A 16,138-nucleotide genomic window follows, 5' to 3' on the forward strand; every position below is an offset into this window, starting at 1 on the left:
ACCGGGAGCCGCCTGCCCGCCGAGGCCTGGCTGCGGCTGCGGCCAGCGGGCTGGGCTGGGGTCGGGGAGGGTTTGCCCACGCGAACCTGTGTGCGGTGGAAGCATCCCCGAGACCCACCCGGCTGTCGGGCAGCGAGGGCACCGGGGAAGGGGCTCTGCCGCTGGCCTCTCAGCCCTCTCGTTAATATTAGCACCTAATACAGTTCCCAGTGAAGTCAGTGAAGCAAGTCATACTCATTTGAAGAAAGGTAAAACTGAGGTAATTATACTCTCCTGCTTCACAGCAGTGGCTTTTCCCAGCTTCTAAGGTGTTTTTTGCATTGAGATATTGTTTTTGGTTTTAGTTTGGTTTTTTGTTTTTTTTTTAACTTTTGTGCCTAACCACAAATTTTCTTGTGCCAAAGGAAGTGGCTGGCTTTGTTTTATCACATTCGGAAGATTTCTGTCTGCCAAAGGACCAAGAAATATGTCCATGCTCTATTGCTATGCAGTAATACTGTGAAAATAATAGTTATCTCAGGGAATAGCTTTTAAATATCTTCAGGAGCAGCTGCTTGTTATCCATGCAGGCTTCTCCTTTGGAGCTCCGGAGAAGCAGAGTCAGCAAGGAATATACTGACTGCAGTAGCAGAGCAGTTAGTGGGGTAATCTGAAACTTATTTCACACCAGGGTGATGAAGTGCCACTGAGAGAAGCAGCAAGGTCTCCTAGAGCAAGGCACCTCAGTCGTGAGCAGGTTTCCAGGTCAGGTCATGGGGGGCTCAGGTGTTGTGGCCTCCTGGATAACCAGGGCAGGGAGAGAACGTGGCAAGTCTAGCCTGTCCCTGCAGGTTCACTGACAGCCCCAGGCACGGTCAGGGGTGAGCCAGGTCCCAGGGGCAGCAGCAGACAAAGTGGGTGGGAGTCCCCAGGGAAGTGGGACAGGAAGATGAAGCCCTAGTTGTGCCCTCAGGGCCCTAACAATACACCATTCCATATAACTAATTTATATCCAGTTGCACATCTTTAACTTCTCTGATATTCCCATCCATTGTAACATGATGAAGTCATTGGATCCACTGCAAAAAGAATGTATCTTTCTGGACTAGTGTTATTTGAATTAGTTAAAACATCACTGTTTTCACAACGAAAGACTGAGCAATGAAAATAGGTCCAGTCCTTGAAAAATATGCTATCACCCTCAACAAATGAGCTAGATGTTGATTATGACCAACTGTAGAACTGCAGGGATGGAATTAGGGTATCCAGTTAAAATAATAGGAGCAGTGTCTAACCAAGTACCTCATCTAGTGCGTGAGGACTGCCATTTACATCCCAGTTCGGTAGATTGAGGATGTCAAGCTCAAAGGCCTGAACTCTTAATTATAGACTATTCTATACCTAAGTATATTTAAAAATAGTGATCGATAATGTATTCACTTTGAGAATGAATTAACATTAACTGGAAAACTGCCCTTATGGTCAATCCAGTTTGATTAATTTATAGATCCATTATAGTTAGACAAATAGTCACAGCTCCTAAATGCACCTACTCTGACTTCTTACGCTGCACAAGCTATTTGAATTCCTTAAACTAACTCATGCTCAAAGTAGAGCAGAACTTTTATGAAATAACCAATCTTGATTTTAAAATGTCCTTAATAAGTGTGTTTACAAAAATCCCTAGTAAACACATACACTTTAATTGTACCCTTAAAATGCCAAGTTATCTTTTCAGCTACTGTATCATGTTATAACATTATAAACTATTTTGAAACATTTTCAGCTTTTTTACTCTCTACATTAGCAAAACGAAATGTTTCAGCATTTGCTTCCAAAATCTGAAAACAGGATGACATACTCCAGTAGCAAAATCCTGGTCACGCTGAAATCAGTGACAAATTCCTAAATTCTTTCCTGAAGTCAGCATTTAATTTCTGTTTCAAATGAGACTGTGTCCAAATAAAAGAAGGCTAACAGCTCATATCTATCAACTCGATGATCTTGGAGGTCTTTCCCAACCTTAATGATTCTAAGATGTTCATTATCAGATCACTTCTAAGCAATAACTTGTGCTTCTCTAAGATCGTGTGGGTTCACTGATAAGAAGCTTGTGGGAGGGAGTCTTTTGGGGGAACCAGCTGGAATGATGGCAAATGTTATCACACTTCTGTTCCACATTATCACCCTTGTAAAACAGCTGACAATTTGATTATGCCTCAGGTAATGAGGAAAAATTCAAATTTCAGTAGGTCTCTTTTTTAATAAAGAGTCATTTAGTTTTAAAAACAAAAATAATAATTTACTAAATAGGCTTTATTCCACCCTGAAAAATATTGCTTTCCAACAGATAATGCATGGATTTATTCCCAAGAGTGAAATTCAGCAGCGGCCTGCAGTCCCATTCAAACCCTCCAGGAGAAATTCAACCAGCTGCCTGCATAGCTTTCAGCTTCCTTTGGATGTTTGCAAAAATAAAACTGGTTTGATAAGTTATTAATGAAAACAGTTTGGTGGCTACTTTGTTAGAGTATTTATCCCATCTCCTGTTTTCTGTATTTATGGAAAACCTGTAAATAAAACATATTCTTTTGGATCTCCCTATTTCATCTGTGTTTTCATACCATGTTCATCAGAAAATCTGAACGTGGGTTTTTATGAATCAGTATGAATGCCTAAATAAATAATGGTTTATTGCAAAACACAGACTTAGTAATCAATTTGTGAAGACTCTCAAGGCTTTAGCCATATGAATATGCATGCAAAGGCTGAATGAACAACACCAGGGAGTTTCCTGCAACCAGAAAAAGACTGGAGTGCTCTCACTCCCCACTGCTCACAAGATGAGTGGAGGAGTCTGTGCTTGCAGAACATGTTGAGGACCTGGCAGGATTGGGTGATAAAATACTTTGCTAAATTATACCTTACATCTGCAAAGACTTGTACTTCTCATCTCTTCTATCTTTTTTTAACTTCCGTTGTGTCTGCTTTAAATATGAAAGATGATGGCTCATGAAAGGATGTGAAGTAGGGTATAGGTTTAAGAAAGTCACAGAACAAAGTGTCGTGCGGGCTCTTTGAATTTCTTAAAATTAAGGAGTCTTTAGAAGCAGAGCTGTTCACCTTCACTCACAACCTTGGAGCCGCTCTATGGAAAACGTTGTGTGTTTGACAGGAAAAGATCCATCCCAGTTAGTCACTTTTAGTTAGGCTTAATCACTTAATCTTCCAGAAACGGTACCGCCGAACTGCAGCCTGCACTCTCCGGGAACGGCTGCATGCCCTGTGCCCAGAGCTGTCTTTTTGTGTTACGTGTCACCACAGACTTTAGCCAGAAAGGTTCTGAACTTGGAAAGGGAGCAGGGAGTCACTCACTAAGACACAGGGCCCCGAGCAAACTGGAGGGGGAGCTAGGAATAAACACTAAAATCAGCTACAGGGTAGGTACAAGAAACAATCATAGGCCAGCAGCCTGCGGGGAGAGAAAGGACAAAGGAAATGGTATATAATATTTTCTATATTTTCTATATTTAATGCAATTATTTCCAGAGAGATCTGGTATGCTAACCTTGTCTTTTTTTTATCCTTTGTTTTTTTCTTTTTTTTTTAATCCTGAACCTATTGGTACCATCAGCTGCTTTCAGCTCACCAGTACAGGTACTCACAACCAGGGCAGCTGGAAGCACATCCCACAGTGCAGTGTAAGTAACAAAAAACCTCGGTGTAAGCTGGTTTAATAGGTTTTGTGGGTAGATTTCATGGCTTGTCCTAAACTCTGTCCTGCTGTAGCTAGGCAGCTGTTTCTGGTACCTTTGCAATTTATGGATAGTTTGGGTTCAGATTTACACCTTTTCAGCAGGAGAGTGCAATTCTGTATTACTTGTTGTGAACCAGAGATTAAGTGTGAAGGTAAAAACTCAGCAGGAGCTGGGAAATGCTGCCTTTCAAAGAAGAAAAGTGCGGTTAATCACTTTTAGGAAATAACCTGCAAGGTGGGAGTTCAGGGATGGCAGTGAGTTCAGAATTTGGTGGGGGCTGCAAGGGTGGTGTGTCACCAATGCGTCTCTAGGCGGATGTGCTCCCAGCTCCCAGCCCTAGAGGGGCCTGGCCTTGACATTCAAAATCTGTCCTCATGTTATCTTCTACATCTGTGCTACTAATTGTTGACATGTTGACAATGTTGACATTGCCCAGTACTGAAACACAGGCAAAAATACTCTGCAGATGCTGTGGTTCTGTTTGATAGTCAGAACTTTGTTCCCAGCCAAAAAGGGCTGGTGGAAGTGGAGAAGATGAGCAACCCTACGGAGATAACCTGTCTCTTCTCTTTAGAGACATTGTGACAGTGAAAGACCCAGAGATCTGGAAAGAGGTTCCTAATTTTTTTTTTTTTCATGAAAGGAGCAAACTCTTCACTGCCCTCACCTATCAGATGCCTCCTACAGTTTTATCAGTGTTAACATCCCCACTGCAAGTGCAAACCTAGAAGAAGTAAAGACTCAAGTTTCTACCTAATATATGGAAGTGATTTGCCTGGGTTAAACATATTGTAATCCACTCATTTGAAGTTTAAAAGCATTTTTAGTATGCCGTTATAGAAAGCCTGTACACGAATTTCCAAAGACAAAAAGTGACAGCAGCACAAATGTGGTTTCAGGAACATATCATGATGACAGAGCTGGATGACTGTGGGGAACAGGCAAGGGCAGCAGTTAGGTGTGAATGTGACACTCAACACTCAGATGCTTGCAGTTCACAATTTGCTTTTATCAGAATCAGCAACCTCACAACTGCCTTTCTGTGTTAACTCCAGCCTGCCCCTGGCAGACCTGCATTAACCTTTGCTTATGGAGCCACGGCAGGACTCAAGCAAATAAAAAAACATATTATGTCAGATTCTCCCCTGGTGTAAATCAGCATCTCTCCACTGACTTTGAAGGAGTGGCACCTGCTTGCTCAAGTTGAAGATCTTACCCGGTGCTGCTGTAGAATCATTAAGTTGTCAGATTCTTCCCCTGCCTCTCCTTTTGTTGTCTAGCTGCAACTTTTCTGAGTTGAAGACTAGAGAAGGGTCTTTGATCCTCTGATAACTCCTTGAGGCTCCCTAGGATAATTGGCCGGGACACTTTTTGAGTTATCCAGGGTCACTTTATCTGCCCTTTTACTTGGAGAGGGATTACAAGCAAGAGAAAAATCTTGGAGCCTTCACAGATGCAGACGACCTACACGAGTGCTGCCGTGTGTAGTAGGTCAGGCACCCCTCCTGACATGAGGGTCACCCCATTGCCACCAGGCTGTATTTAACCTATCCTGCTACTGATGTGGAAACAGAAACCCTTCAGGGTGACCTGGGCCCTAAGACTGCCTACCTCTTTTTTCCAAGCACACTGGGGGTGCTGAAAAAGGAAAGTGTGTGAGCTGCTTTTCTGCTGATGGAGGTATTTACTCACTGTAACCAAGCAGTCTCTCCACATTCTCTAAAGTTCTCATAGTAAGGCATTTTCTTCAGTCCTAATAATGAGTTTTGCAGCTATTCTTTAAACCTCTGGGGTTTTTTGCAGCATTGTGGAACATATGATCACTGAAACTGTGAGGCATTTCAGTAGCCACACCAATGCTGCATAAAGGTGTAACATCACATCTATGTACATACTTTTCTATTTGTTTTTGCAAAGATTGCATTAGCAGTACAATCAATAGTAATTTATATTTAACTCCACTACAGAAATGCTCAAATGCCGTGCCTAAGACTGACCCTTTCCCAGCCATGCTAAAAATATCTATATTCAGTGATGACTTCCCAGAGATAAAATATTTTTGAGATTTGCTGCTTAATAAGAGCATTGTTCTGCCAGGGGGTGTTTCACTGAGGCTGTACAATATTTTTTTAAAATCAGAATGCTTTGCAAAATTAAATCAAATGCCTTACAAATGCCTCAGTATATCACACTGAGGCAGTTACCTTTTCAACCAAATTTGTAATCTAATCAGGTTTGTCTGACAAGACCTATTTTCCATAAAACCATGCTGACTGGCATTAATTACTTCCTGTCCTTTCATTCTTTATCAGTTGAATCCCATATTCTATTATTTTGCTCCCCCCTCACCTCCTCTCCAGTTTGATGTTAGGTTAGCTGGCTTATATTTACCAAGGTCATCATGTTTGTCCTTGCTGAATACTGGCAAAACATCAGTCTTCTTCCAGTCTTCTGGAATTTCTGTGTTATTTCAAGACCCATTAAAAATTAACATGTGGAAGGAAGAATTCCCTCCACCAACTATTTGAGACTCCTCAGGTGCAAGTTATCTGGGCCTGATGAATTACAGGATTTTATCACAAGTAGATATTTAACATCCTATTTGGTTACTAATGGACTGAAAAAGGCTTTGGCTGCCCGATATGATACTGCTGTTATCCTGCTTTTTCCAAATCAAGGAGAGACATATTTATTGAATATGGCTTTCTTCATTATTAATGATTTTACCACCTTCATCTAGTTCCTGGCAAATTCCATTGCTGGAATTTCTTCTGTGTATAATGTACTTCACATACTCTTTTATTTTTTGTCTTTTTTTTCCTTGCTGGATATACATGCATCTTAATCTTCAATTTCCTGTGTGTAATAATTTTCCTTTTTCTTTCTTTTTGCTGCAGAGCACTATTCCTCCTTCTAATCTCCTCCAACAAAATGAAGTAATAGCAGGAAGGAGGGAGAACTGTAACTAATATTGTTCTTACCTTCTTCCCTTACTGTCCTGGTTTAATTTCATTAATGAAAAAGAAAAAAGGCATTGAGTAGATGGATTCTGGAAACCAAAGAGCCTTCTTTAAGTATACCAGCTCCCTCTTACAGGGTATGATTCCCTGTTGACTGAGGAGCCCATCTTTCAGCAGGCTAATTCATGTCCACATTGTGTGTGGGTGTTTTCTCTGACAGCCACCTCGTCTGCTTTTCCTTCTGTGCCTGCTTTTCTACATGGACAGAAGCAGAGAATACACAGATTTTGCTGAGACAAGAGCCACCATCCATCATCAGATGACAGGCACTTCTACTTCTTGAAAGATGAAAGCTGGTCTGGAGAGTACTAAATATTTCTAAGGGACACTGTGCTGAGAGGTATCACACCAGCAGCAGATGGAAGGCCTCCAGATGTGTTTATACAGAAATGTGGTGCTCTCCCACTCCCACCTTTGTATTACGTACCAGAGTGCATTTGAAAAATCAAATATAGAGTATTTTTATTACAATCAGTGACTTTGGGAATTCTCATTACTTGCAACAATTTTTTTTGGTGGTCATTTAGCTTGTGTGGCATCCACCAAGTGGATGGGAGAAAAAAAATGTAGTCAAAGCATGTGAGTTTTGCTCTGGGCCTGGGCTAGTGAGCCTTTGGCTCAGGGAGAGCACTCTTAGTTTGTGGTGTTTGCTCAATATATATGGAATAATGCATCCCCAAAGCTGCAGCCCCCGTGATGCTGGTTCCAGGGAGCAGAGTTCTGTGAGCTCAGGGATGTGGCACAGGGAATACTTGAAGGGCTGGATGGTGTCACAGAGATGGGGACAGGAGATAATATGGTGCAGTCTTGTCCGTGTTGCCTTTGGGAATGCTTTCTGGAGGAAACCATCTGTCACACGGCCATTGCACTCTTTTGGGGATGCTCTTGGAATGATCCAGAACGGAGACAGAATAAGTGTGAACTGGTCAGGGATTTCGGGTATTCAGCACCGTGGAGAATTGCGCTGTGAAAGTATTTTAGATACAGACAAATACATTTTAGATAAATACTCACTTCTCCCTTGTCCATTGTCAGTGCCTATTTGGTCTCAGAGTTAAGAGAATGGCAATAACAATAATAATAGTGATAAAACTAAGGGAACTTTTATCTTCAAGTGTGACTGCCTTGCAGGTTTATGTCACTGAGAAGCCTTTCAGTGGGGTGAGAAAGAAAGGTTGTGTGAGACTGGGAGTTGTCAGACTCCATACATGCAGTTGGAGCACCTGGACTGCCGAGGGTAAGTGAACTTCAGGGCCCAAGTGTGTAGAGGGACCAGTATGGCAGATATGATTGACCAGATGGAAGGGCAAATGTTCTTTAAGACAACAATTTGGAAAATCCCAATATATAAGACAGAAAATGAGGCTGTTCAGCAACTGATCTGGGTAATACAGATGGGTTTATATCTACTCAAAGATTTGGTGCAAATATTAAATGAAAGTAAAAAGTATATTGTTTTATTTTCATAGAATCATAGAATGGTTTGGATTGTAAGCGACCTTAAAGACCATCTAGTTCCAAACCTCTGCCATGGACAGGGACACCTCCCACTAGACCAGGTTGCTCAGAGCCCCATCCAACCTGGCCTTGAACACTTCCAGGGATGGGACACCCACATCTTCTCTGGGCAACCTGTTCCATTGCCTTACCATCCTCACAGTAAAGAATTTCTTCCCGATATCCAATCTAAACCTAACCTCTTTCAGTTTAAAGCCATTCCCCCTTGTCCTGTCTCTACCTGCCCCTGTACGAAGTCACTCTCCAGCTCTCTTGTAGGTCCCTTTAGATCCCTAAGGGTCTTCTATTAAAGTAAGTTCTCCCTGGAGCTTTCTCTTCTCCAGGATGAACAACCCCAACTCTGTCAGCCTGTCTTCACATAGCAGAGGTGCTCCAGCCCTGTGATCATTGTTGTGGCCTCCTGTGGACTCATTACAACAGATCCATGTCCTTCCTCTTTTGGGGGCCCCAGAAAACACCTCAGGTGAGGTCTCACCAGAGCAGAGTAGAGGTGGACAATCATCTCCCAGGTCCTGCTGCCCACACTATTTTGATGCAGCCCAGTACACAATTGGCTTTCTGGGCTGCCAGTGTGCATTGTCAGGTCATGTTGAGCTTCTCACCCACCAACACTCCCAGGTCCTTCTCAGCAGGGCTGCTCTCAATCCATTCATCCCCCAGCCTGTACTTGTGCTTGGGATTGCCCTGACCCATGTGCAGGACCTTGCTCTTGGCCTCATTGAACTTCATGGATGTATTTACATGTAATTTTACTGTTTTATTAAAATAATAAAAAATAAAAACAGGAATTCATGGACAAATACATCAATCATATATTCTGTCCCAGAAAATGACTGTGTCAACAAAGTCAGGCTTTTTTCAAACACTAGAAAACTAGGAACAGAAATCAGCATTCCCAAAGATTAATATGATGCTTTTCCTCCAGTGCTAGAAGGGGAGCAGGGATTCTCCATACTTCAAGAAATACCTTGAGGAACAAAAGAAAGAGAACAGAAGATGCATTAGGATTACAGTATTGAGAGTTGGAAACTGTTCAGCTGGACCACAGTACTAACTTCAGCGAACACACTCGCAATGAGAATGAGACTACACTGCTCAGTCAGTCTGGGAAACAGTGTTGAAATCACAGCTCATCAGTTAAAACATCTTCAGAGAAAATCCACAGAGACAAAACTTTCTTAAAGAGGGAAAAGAAAGAAAATGAGTCAATGCAAAGCTTCTTCTCAAGGGAGTTATGTGAAAAATGAAAAGTACTGAAATGTATGCAGGAGCTAGATGAATTGAAACAATCATGAAAGCAGTAAGACATAATATTGTCATCTCAGGAATGAAATAAAGATTTGATAATAAAAATAAGTGGATACACAATCCACATTAACACAGGGAATTTGAATTTATCCCTTTTTATGACATCTGATGATGCTTTGGATGGTATTGAATTGTGATTCATGTATTCAGAGACCTTTTTACACCATCAAAGGCATTCTTATGAACAAAATAAGCTCTCGATGAGTCAAAACTGACACAAAATTATTGTTTTATAAATGAGGTTAATTCAAGGAGGATTGTTCTTACTTGTTCTTTTTAAAGACATTCTCATTTTATCAAACCTTTCTAGGGTCGCTTCTCTTCAAGCCATAAAAACTGGCAAGGGTAATCTTTGTGTCAAGAATCAGTGACTAAAAATAGTCTCCAATTGATAAGCTAAAGTTTGCCACTTTGCTTTAAGCTTCCATCTCCTGCCTCTCTGAGATCAAAACATGGTTACTCTGTGAAATTTATGGAAGAGAAAAAAATAATAGACCATGTGACCTTCATTGGTTCAATTAACTTTTTCAGTTAACTTTTAGTCTTCTATAGATTTCTTAATATACCCAGCATTTGCCTTCATAGATGTGGAATTACTTATTTTGATCACTAACTCTGAAAATGCCAAAAGTGAGTACAGAAACCTATTTCTTAGACGTCGTCTCTTTAGTCACTGTAATTTTTGTTGCTCATCATAAGGCCATATGGGAATCCTTGTGTTCTTCTTCACTCTGAGCACCATATGTGAAGACAATTTTCTGTCTGGAGCCATGGCCATGCCAAACAGGGACTAGTGAATCCAGTGTTGTTATAACACAGTTAACTAGGTGACCTCTAGAATGAAAAATTCTATTTAAACTACTGTTATTTCTCCAGTCCATTTTGGAATAATTTGGCCTCTAGTTATTAGCTCAAAGAATAGTCTGAGCTATCTTTCCATAGTGGATTAGCACCTTCAGATTATAAAGGTATCAGATCACCCTTGAAGTACCTGCTGTCTTTGTGTCCACTGACAAATATTAAGCAGCCCAAAATCATGGCAGTGTTTGAATTAACACCCAAGACAACAGCCACTGTATTCCAGAATGACAGATATGTAAGAATTACATTATAATTTCTGGACTGTGATGTGCCAAACACTTCCTGAAGACTGAAGACTTTTTTCAAGGAGTTAAATTAACCGTTGCACTACTTACTTCACCTTTTAACATAAAGTCCTGAAAGGATATTCACCAGAAAGGTTTCTGTAAGTGTTTATACCTTGGGCTTTGCTTCAAAATGATAGGAAAAAAAAAAGATTGAAAGCTCATTTTTTTCCTGCTCTCCCACAGTAGTGTTGTTTCATCGGCCTAATCAAGATGAGAAGGCAGTTATAAATTTGTATTTGTCTGGCTTTGACAGTTTGCTCACTAATTTACTTAGCTTCCTAGCCAAAAGACAAAATAATGCTTTTGCCATGTGTGGGACTTTAATATGCCTAAAATCATGGAGTTGTAAGAAACACGCCTTGTAATGTATATCTCTATACACATTCTGTTAAAGGAAAACAGAAAAAGAGGGAAAGGGCCTGTTATAAGATAGGCCTTTTATGAAAAGTTCTGGATAACATAATTGGAATAGAAACAAGGGGGTCCTATAGAAATGTAACGGAACACTATAAAATTACTCTAAAACCTATGGAGCATTATATCTTTTATATGAAGTTTTTTGTGCCATTGTATAGAATTTAATAGAAGAGGTATCTGAGCTATAGGATGGTAGGGAAAAAAAATCTGTAGAAAGCATATCATTTTGTGTTAAATTCCACAGGAGTTTTCCATAAGGGCTGGGCTGTTTCTGAGTGTATCCTGTGCGTGTTTCTTCTCTCTCTACTCCTGTGGCGAGCTGAACTTTGGTTTTAGTCTGCAGCACATTCTGAATGCACGAGTAGCCTTTTGTGGGGAAAAAAGAAGATAGTTCTCTGTCTCATTAATCTGCAGATTCATGTGGAAGTCTACGCTGTCTTAAACTTTATTGGCAGGTCACCATGCAGCTGCATGAGCCATTGTGTTTGAGTTCTAAATGGGGATGTACAATAGGCACTGTACCTTCTGGTGTAAAACGTACACAGGAAATCACATACCACTACCATCAGCAACTGAGGTTTTGTATTATTTCAATGGACTGAGGGCCCTTTTTTAGTGCACCAGGGAGCTAAGAAAGTGTACATAAAGGACAGCATAACAGCATCCTTGCCTGAGTTGGTAGAAATGACAGAAACTACTTTTTTTTTTCCTTTTTTTTTTTTTTTTTTTTTGGTGGTGTTGATGATATCGGAGGCAGGTTGATTATGTATGAGCCACAAACACAAGATTAGTGGTATCATGTTAAAAATATTACTTTTAGAAAGCCAAACTGGTCAAATATTGAGGATTCTCAGTTGTTCTTACCACAATATTCAAAACAGCATTTGGAAAGATTGCTGCTGAAGCCAATATCACAGGAATTGGAAATGACAAAAGGGTCTAAGTTCTTCCAAATTTAGGAAGGAGAAAAAAGTGTCAAAACAGTAATAAACCACAACCAGGTCAACAGGTCCATCCACATGAGAAAACCAGCATTTAACAGAAAGGTCTCTGAAACTTCTGAAGAACAGAAGATTGGTAGGAAAGCATTTTTATGAGAAATAAAATGTGCCTTCCTGTCAGGGAGGAAGGGTGTTGCAGGGTGCTTGAGAAATGGAAAAAAAAAGTGCCATTAAACCCCAATATGAATAAAGATCAGGTGAGAGAGGATGTCACCCGGTGGCCTTTGGAACTGTATTTCTGCTGCCTCCTGAAATTATGTTTTCCTGGAACAAAGGAACAGTGTTATGGAAAAGTGGGTGCCAGATACTTTAGGAAAATGAGACACAGTGAAGCGGATAAAAGAGACAAAGACAATAGCAATCATATGCAATAAAGTGAAGGCAGCTGAGGTCTGAGACAAAGGTGAATATTCTGAGCCAGCAAGATGACTGAAGCAGGGGAAGGAAGGAGGGAAAGGTGATTCACAATAACATTTGAAAGACATTGGCTTGAATATTTATCAATGTCACAGCAAACTTAGCTTGGCAGCCTTGGTGGCTGACTTTGTTCTTTCAGTGGTTTCCCACCCTTAAGGTGACAAACAGGAATGTGGTTTGGAATACAGGTCTTAACGTGAGCCGAATGCAACAGTTCTTAGGCCCACATGCCAATTACACAGGCACTGTCCTGCCATTTTATGGCTTTTCTATAGGCATAGCTGAGGTTTTTACTTGTATCAATATCCTGGATTCAGGAGTGCTGTGCATTTACAGAGGTGTGGAGGCAACGTACAGCAGGACATGCAGAAAATTCTGCGCAGCTTCTTTGAGTACCTCGCTTGCTCTGAGTCTATTCAAATTACAGTGTAGGTCCTATGCCCTGGTCAATGACTCTGCTACATCTTTAATTTAGAAATAACTAAAATAAGTCTGAAGTGATGAATCCACCTGATTTTTGGTGGATACAAAAGTACTTCAATAATTAATTTTTTTGGCTGATAGCAAAGGTCTGATTTATAGTGCTCTTGCAAGAGTTTCTTCTGCACATATGTGATGGCATTCTGAAGGGACTGGTTCCTGAAGGGTAAGATGCAGGGACTATTAAATATCTTAGAGAAATGCCCAATCAATACATTTTGGAGCTCTACTCAATGCTGTATCCCAACATATTCAAAGTTAAAACAGCAGCCCAGCTCTAATCTAAAGGTAAGTACAGAGCAAAGGTCAGGAAAAGGACCATGTCTTCCCTTGGTGGCATTGGTAAAAGTAGAGTTAACTCTAAATGTCATATGGCTGTAACCAAGGGCAGAATTTGGCTATTTGTTTTGAATCAGTGTTATCAATAAAAGTCTGCCAAAAATAACCAACTGGTAAATATTAATTTAAACAGAAAAATTGGAAGTCAGTTGCACACTGAGTTGCAACATGGGGCCATTCCATGCTGGCAGTAAGAGGATAATGATGCAAAGTGCCAAAAAATACCTGGAAAGCATTACTTCTGTGTGACATCCAATAAAGATGCTGCACACACCCCTACATTTTTCAGCAATTAAATATCTGAAAATGAAAGTGCTCTCTTTCCCCAATTCCCCAACTGCAATGGCCAAACTACAGCCCAGCAATGCTGCAATAGAAGTTTTTCAGGGTGGCCCCTCTGCACTACAGCTGTTTCTCAGTCTGATAGTAGCATCTCCAACCAGCTGCTTCAGTTTGCTCCTGGCTGTCACTGCTATAGGTTAATAGGAACAGAAGCAAGAGAAGGGCCTAGGCCAGCATAAAGCAGAAATAACAAAATTTTCTGCCAAAAGGGAGTGTGGGATAAGAACTTTAATGGGCAAGCAAACAAAGAATCAGACTGAAGCCTGAGGCGCTTCAGTGTGTTGGCAAGAGACACACAGTCCTGGAACAAGTGCAGCCCAGAGTCTAAATTTGAAATGACTGTGGGGCCTCTGTGCCAATAAAGTTTGGCTCTGTGTATACATGTGTGCATGCATATCTATATCCCCACACCAAATATGTAGTTGTGATAATCACATAGTAAATTACAGAGCCATATGATGAACTGCATGTGCCTTTGACCACCTCACCTGCCCCCTGCCAGCTAATCCATCTCTATTTGGATTTGCTCTGTCATTACAAATCAAGGCTTTAATCCTGCAAACACTTATGTGTATACTTAACTTTAAGCATTGGAACAGTCCAGTTGAAAACAAGTTTGGCTGGGTGTAATTTCAGCTTCAACTCTACATGTGATCATAATCCTGCTTTCTACATTCAATGGTAGCAGTTTGGGCTCGTGACTTCTTTTAGCTTATGGGACAACACCTCTGGCACTTACTGCTGTTTTGGTGTGTGCTGAAGATAAATCTGTATTATTCCACTGGCTTCAATAGTGTTATACCAATCTACACCACCTAAGAATCTGCCCTGTTGAGAAAGGAAATTCATGAGGATTACCAGACGTAATCTACAAATCTGTACTAGGTATCAGTCCAAGCATAGAACAAGGGAAGGGTGCAAGTACTGGATTTCTTACCCACACAAGACTGGAGGTGCAGGCTGATGGTGTTGTTCTACTGTGAGATCTATCCACCCACCCTCGTTTCATGAATGTAAGGAAGGTCTTTCAGAGCTTCTGCCACCTGCTCTCTCATGGCTTTGGCTCCAGATTTTCTCTCTGTCCCTTTCCATAAACTGTGCAGAAAACAAAGAGAAAGGCAGCAGAGGAGAAATGTAATTTTATACTGCAAAATAACATTCATAAGTCACACAAACACTAAACCCTACGAATAATGGATCTGTCCTTTAGGGACAGTCCTTTCCGTGTCATTGTCTGGTACTTGTGTTGTTGTTCATCTAACTAATTACTGCTTTGAAAGGTATAGTCCTGCTGTCATGCCTAGATTAGCAGCAAGTGTTTGGCCAGCTACTTTCTTGTCACAGTTGATAATTATTTAATGAGTTCTGTTCTTTCCTAGGAAAGCAAGATTGGGATAGAATTGGACTTATTTTATCACAGTAGCATTGCTGCGCCTGTTGGCAGGTTTGACAGCAACAGCACTGGATTTCAGCAAGACAGAAGAAGAAGAATTTCCATAAGTAGTTCCTGAATCAGTTGGAAGCAATGGCAAAATTAATAGTAATGAGTGAATCTCAATAGATACTTACTCATTACTGTGTTAGCTGCCAGTCCTTTCCTGCAGCTGTAGCCGTGCTGGAAGCTGGGTGATGCTCTTAGCTAAAAGAAGAACCACTGTAAGTTAGTACAATATGTTGCTGAAATGGGAAACCTAACTTCAGATCTCCAGATTCCTCCATCTGCAGGGGGCCACTGAAGTCACCTTTTTTTTTTCAGTGGACATCTATTGATAAATAAAGGGGTGTCATCACAGGACTACAAGGGCCCTTCCTTCAGATTAGCAGTCTAAAAGAACATTTGGAGCAACAAAGGCAGGTAAAGAAACCCTGTGCTGAGATCAGGTTAGAACAGCACAGTCAAAGCCTTATTGTACATGTAGCTACCTGCTGCAATGGGATGTATTTTAAAAACTCTGTGGTACCTGTTCCCAGTTATTTTCCCTACCTGTCAGGAACTTTTCAGAAATAAATGGAAAACTTTCTATCTAAAATGTTAACTCCTTGAAATCTGGTTACAAGAAAAATATAAAAAATACCTGATCAAATTAAAGATGTTACATTTTAAAAATTTCTGAATATATTTTTATTCAAACATCTTAAAATTTCAAAGTCAAAGCAAATCATTTGGGCTAATTTTAAATACTTTTTCTCTGGTAGCACTTTACTTCAAGGAAAAATTGGGAAGAAGTTTTATTCTGTTTCAGAACAGGGAAAATGTCAAAAAGGTAGATTTTCCCAGAAAACAGAAACTTGTTTCTGCTTACTTTTACTGTTTCTCCTCATACTGAGTTGTGTTTTTCTTCCTAAAGCTGCACAAACTTTCTAATTCCTCAAGGCCATAAAGCATAGGGATCTTTTTTTTAAGGTTACAG

General features: G+C 40.6%; 1 long non-coding RNA gene across 1 annotated transcript; it reads left to right on the forward strand.

Moving 5' to 3' along the window:
* The first annotated feature begins 7 nt into the window (after positions 1 to 7).
* On the forward strand, positions 8 to 2,579 carry LOC121675981. Its single transcript, XR_006020308.1, has 2 exons — positions 8 to 259; positions 2,330 to 2,579. It is a non-coding gene; the product is annotated as an uncharacterized LOC121675981 (long non-coding RNA).
* The last annotated feature ends 13,559 nt before the right edge of the window (positions 2,580 to 16,138 follow it).

Source organism: Corvus kubaryi, unplaced genomic scaffold (genome assembly GCF_017639235.1).
Source record: "Corvus kubaryi isolate FWS band 111438036 unplaced genomic scaffold, C.kubaryi_AGA036_p1.0 76, whole genome shotgun sequence".
Classification (NCBI taxonomy): Eukaryota; Metazoa; Chordata; class Aves; order Passeriformes; family Corvidae; genus Corvus; species Corvus kubaryi.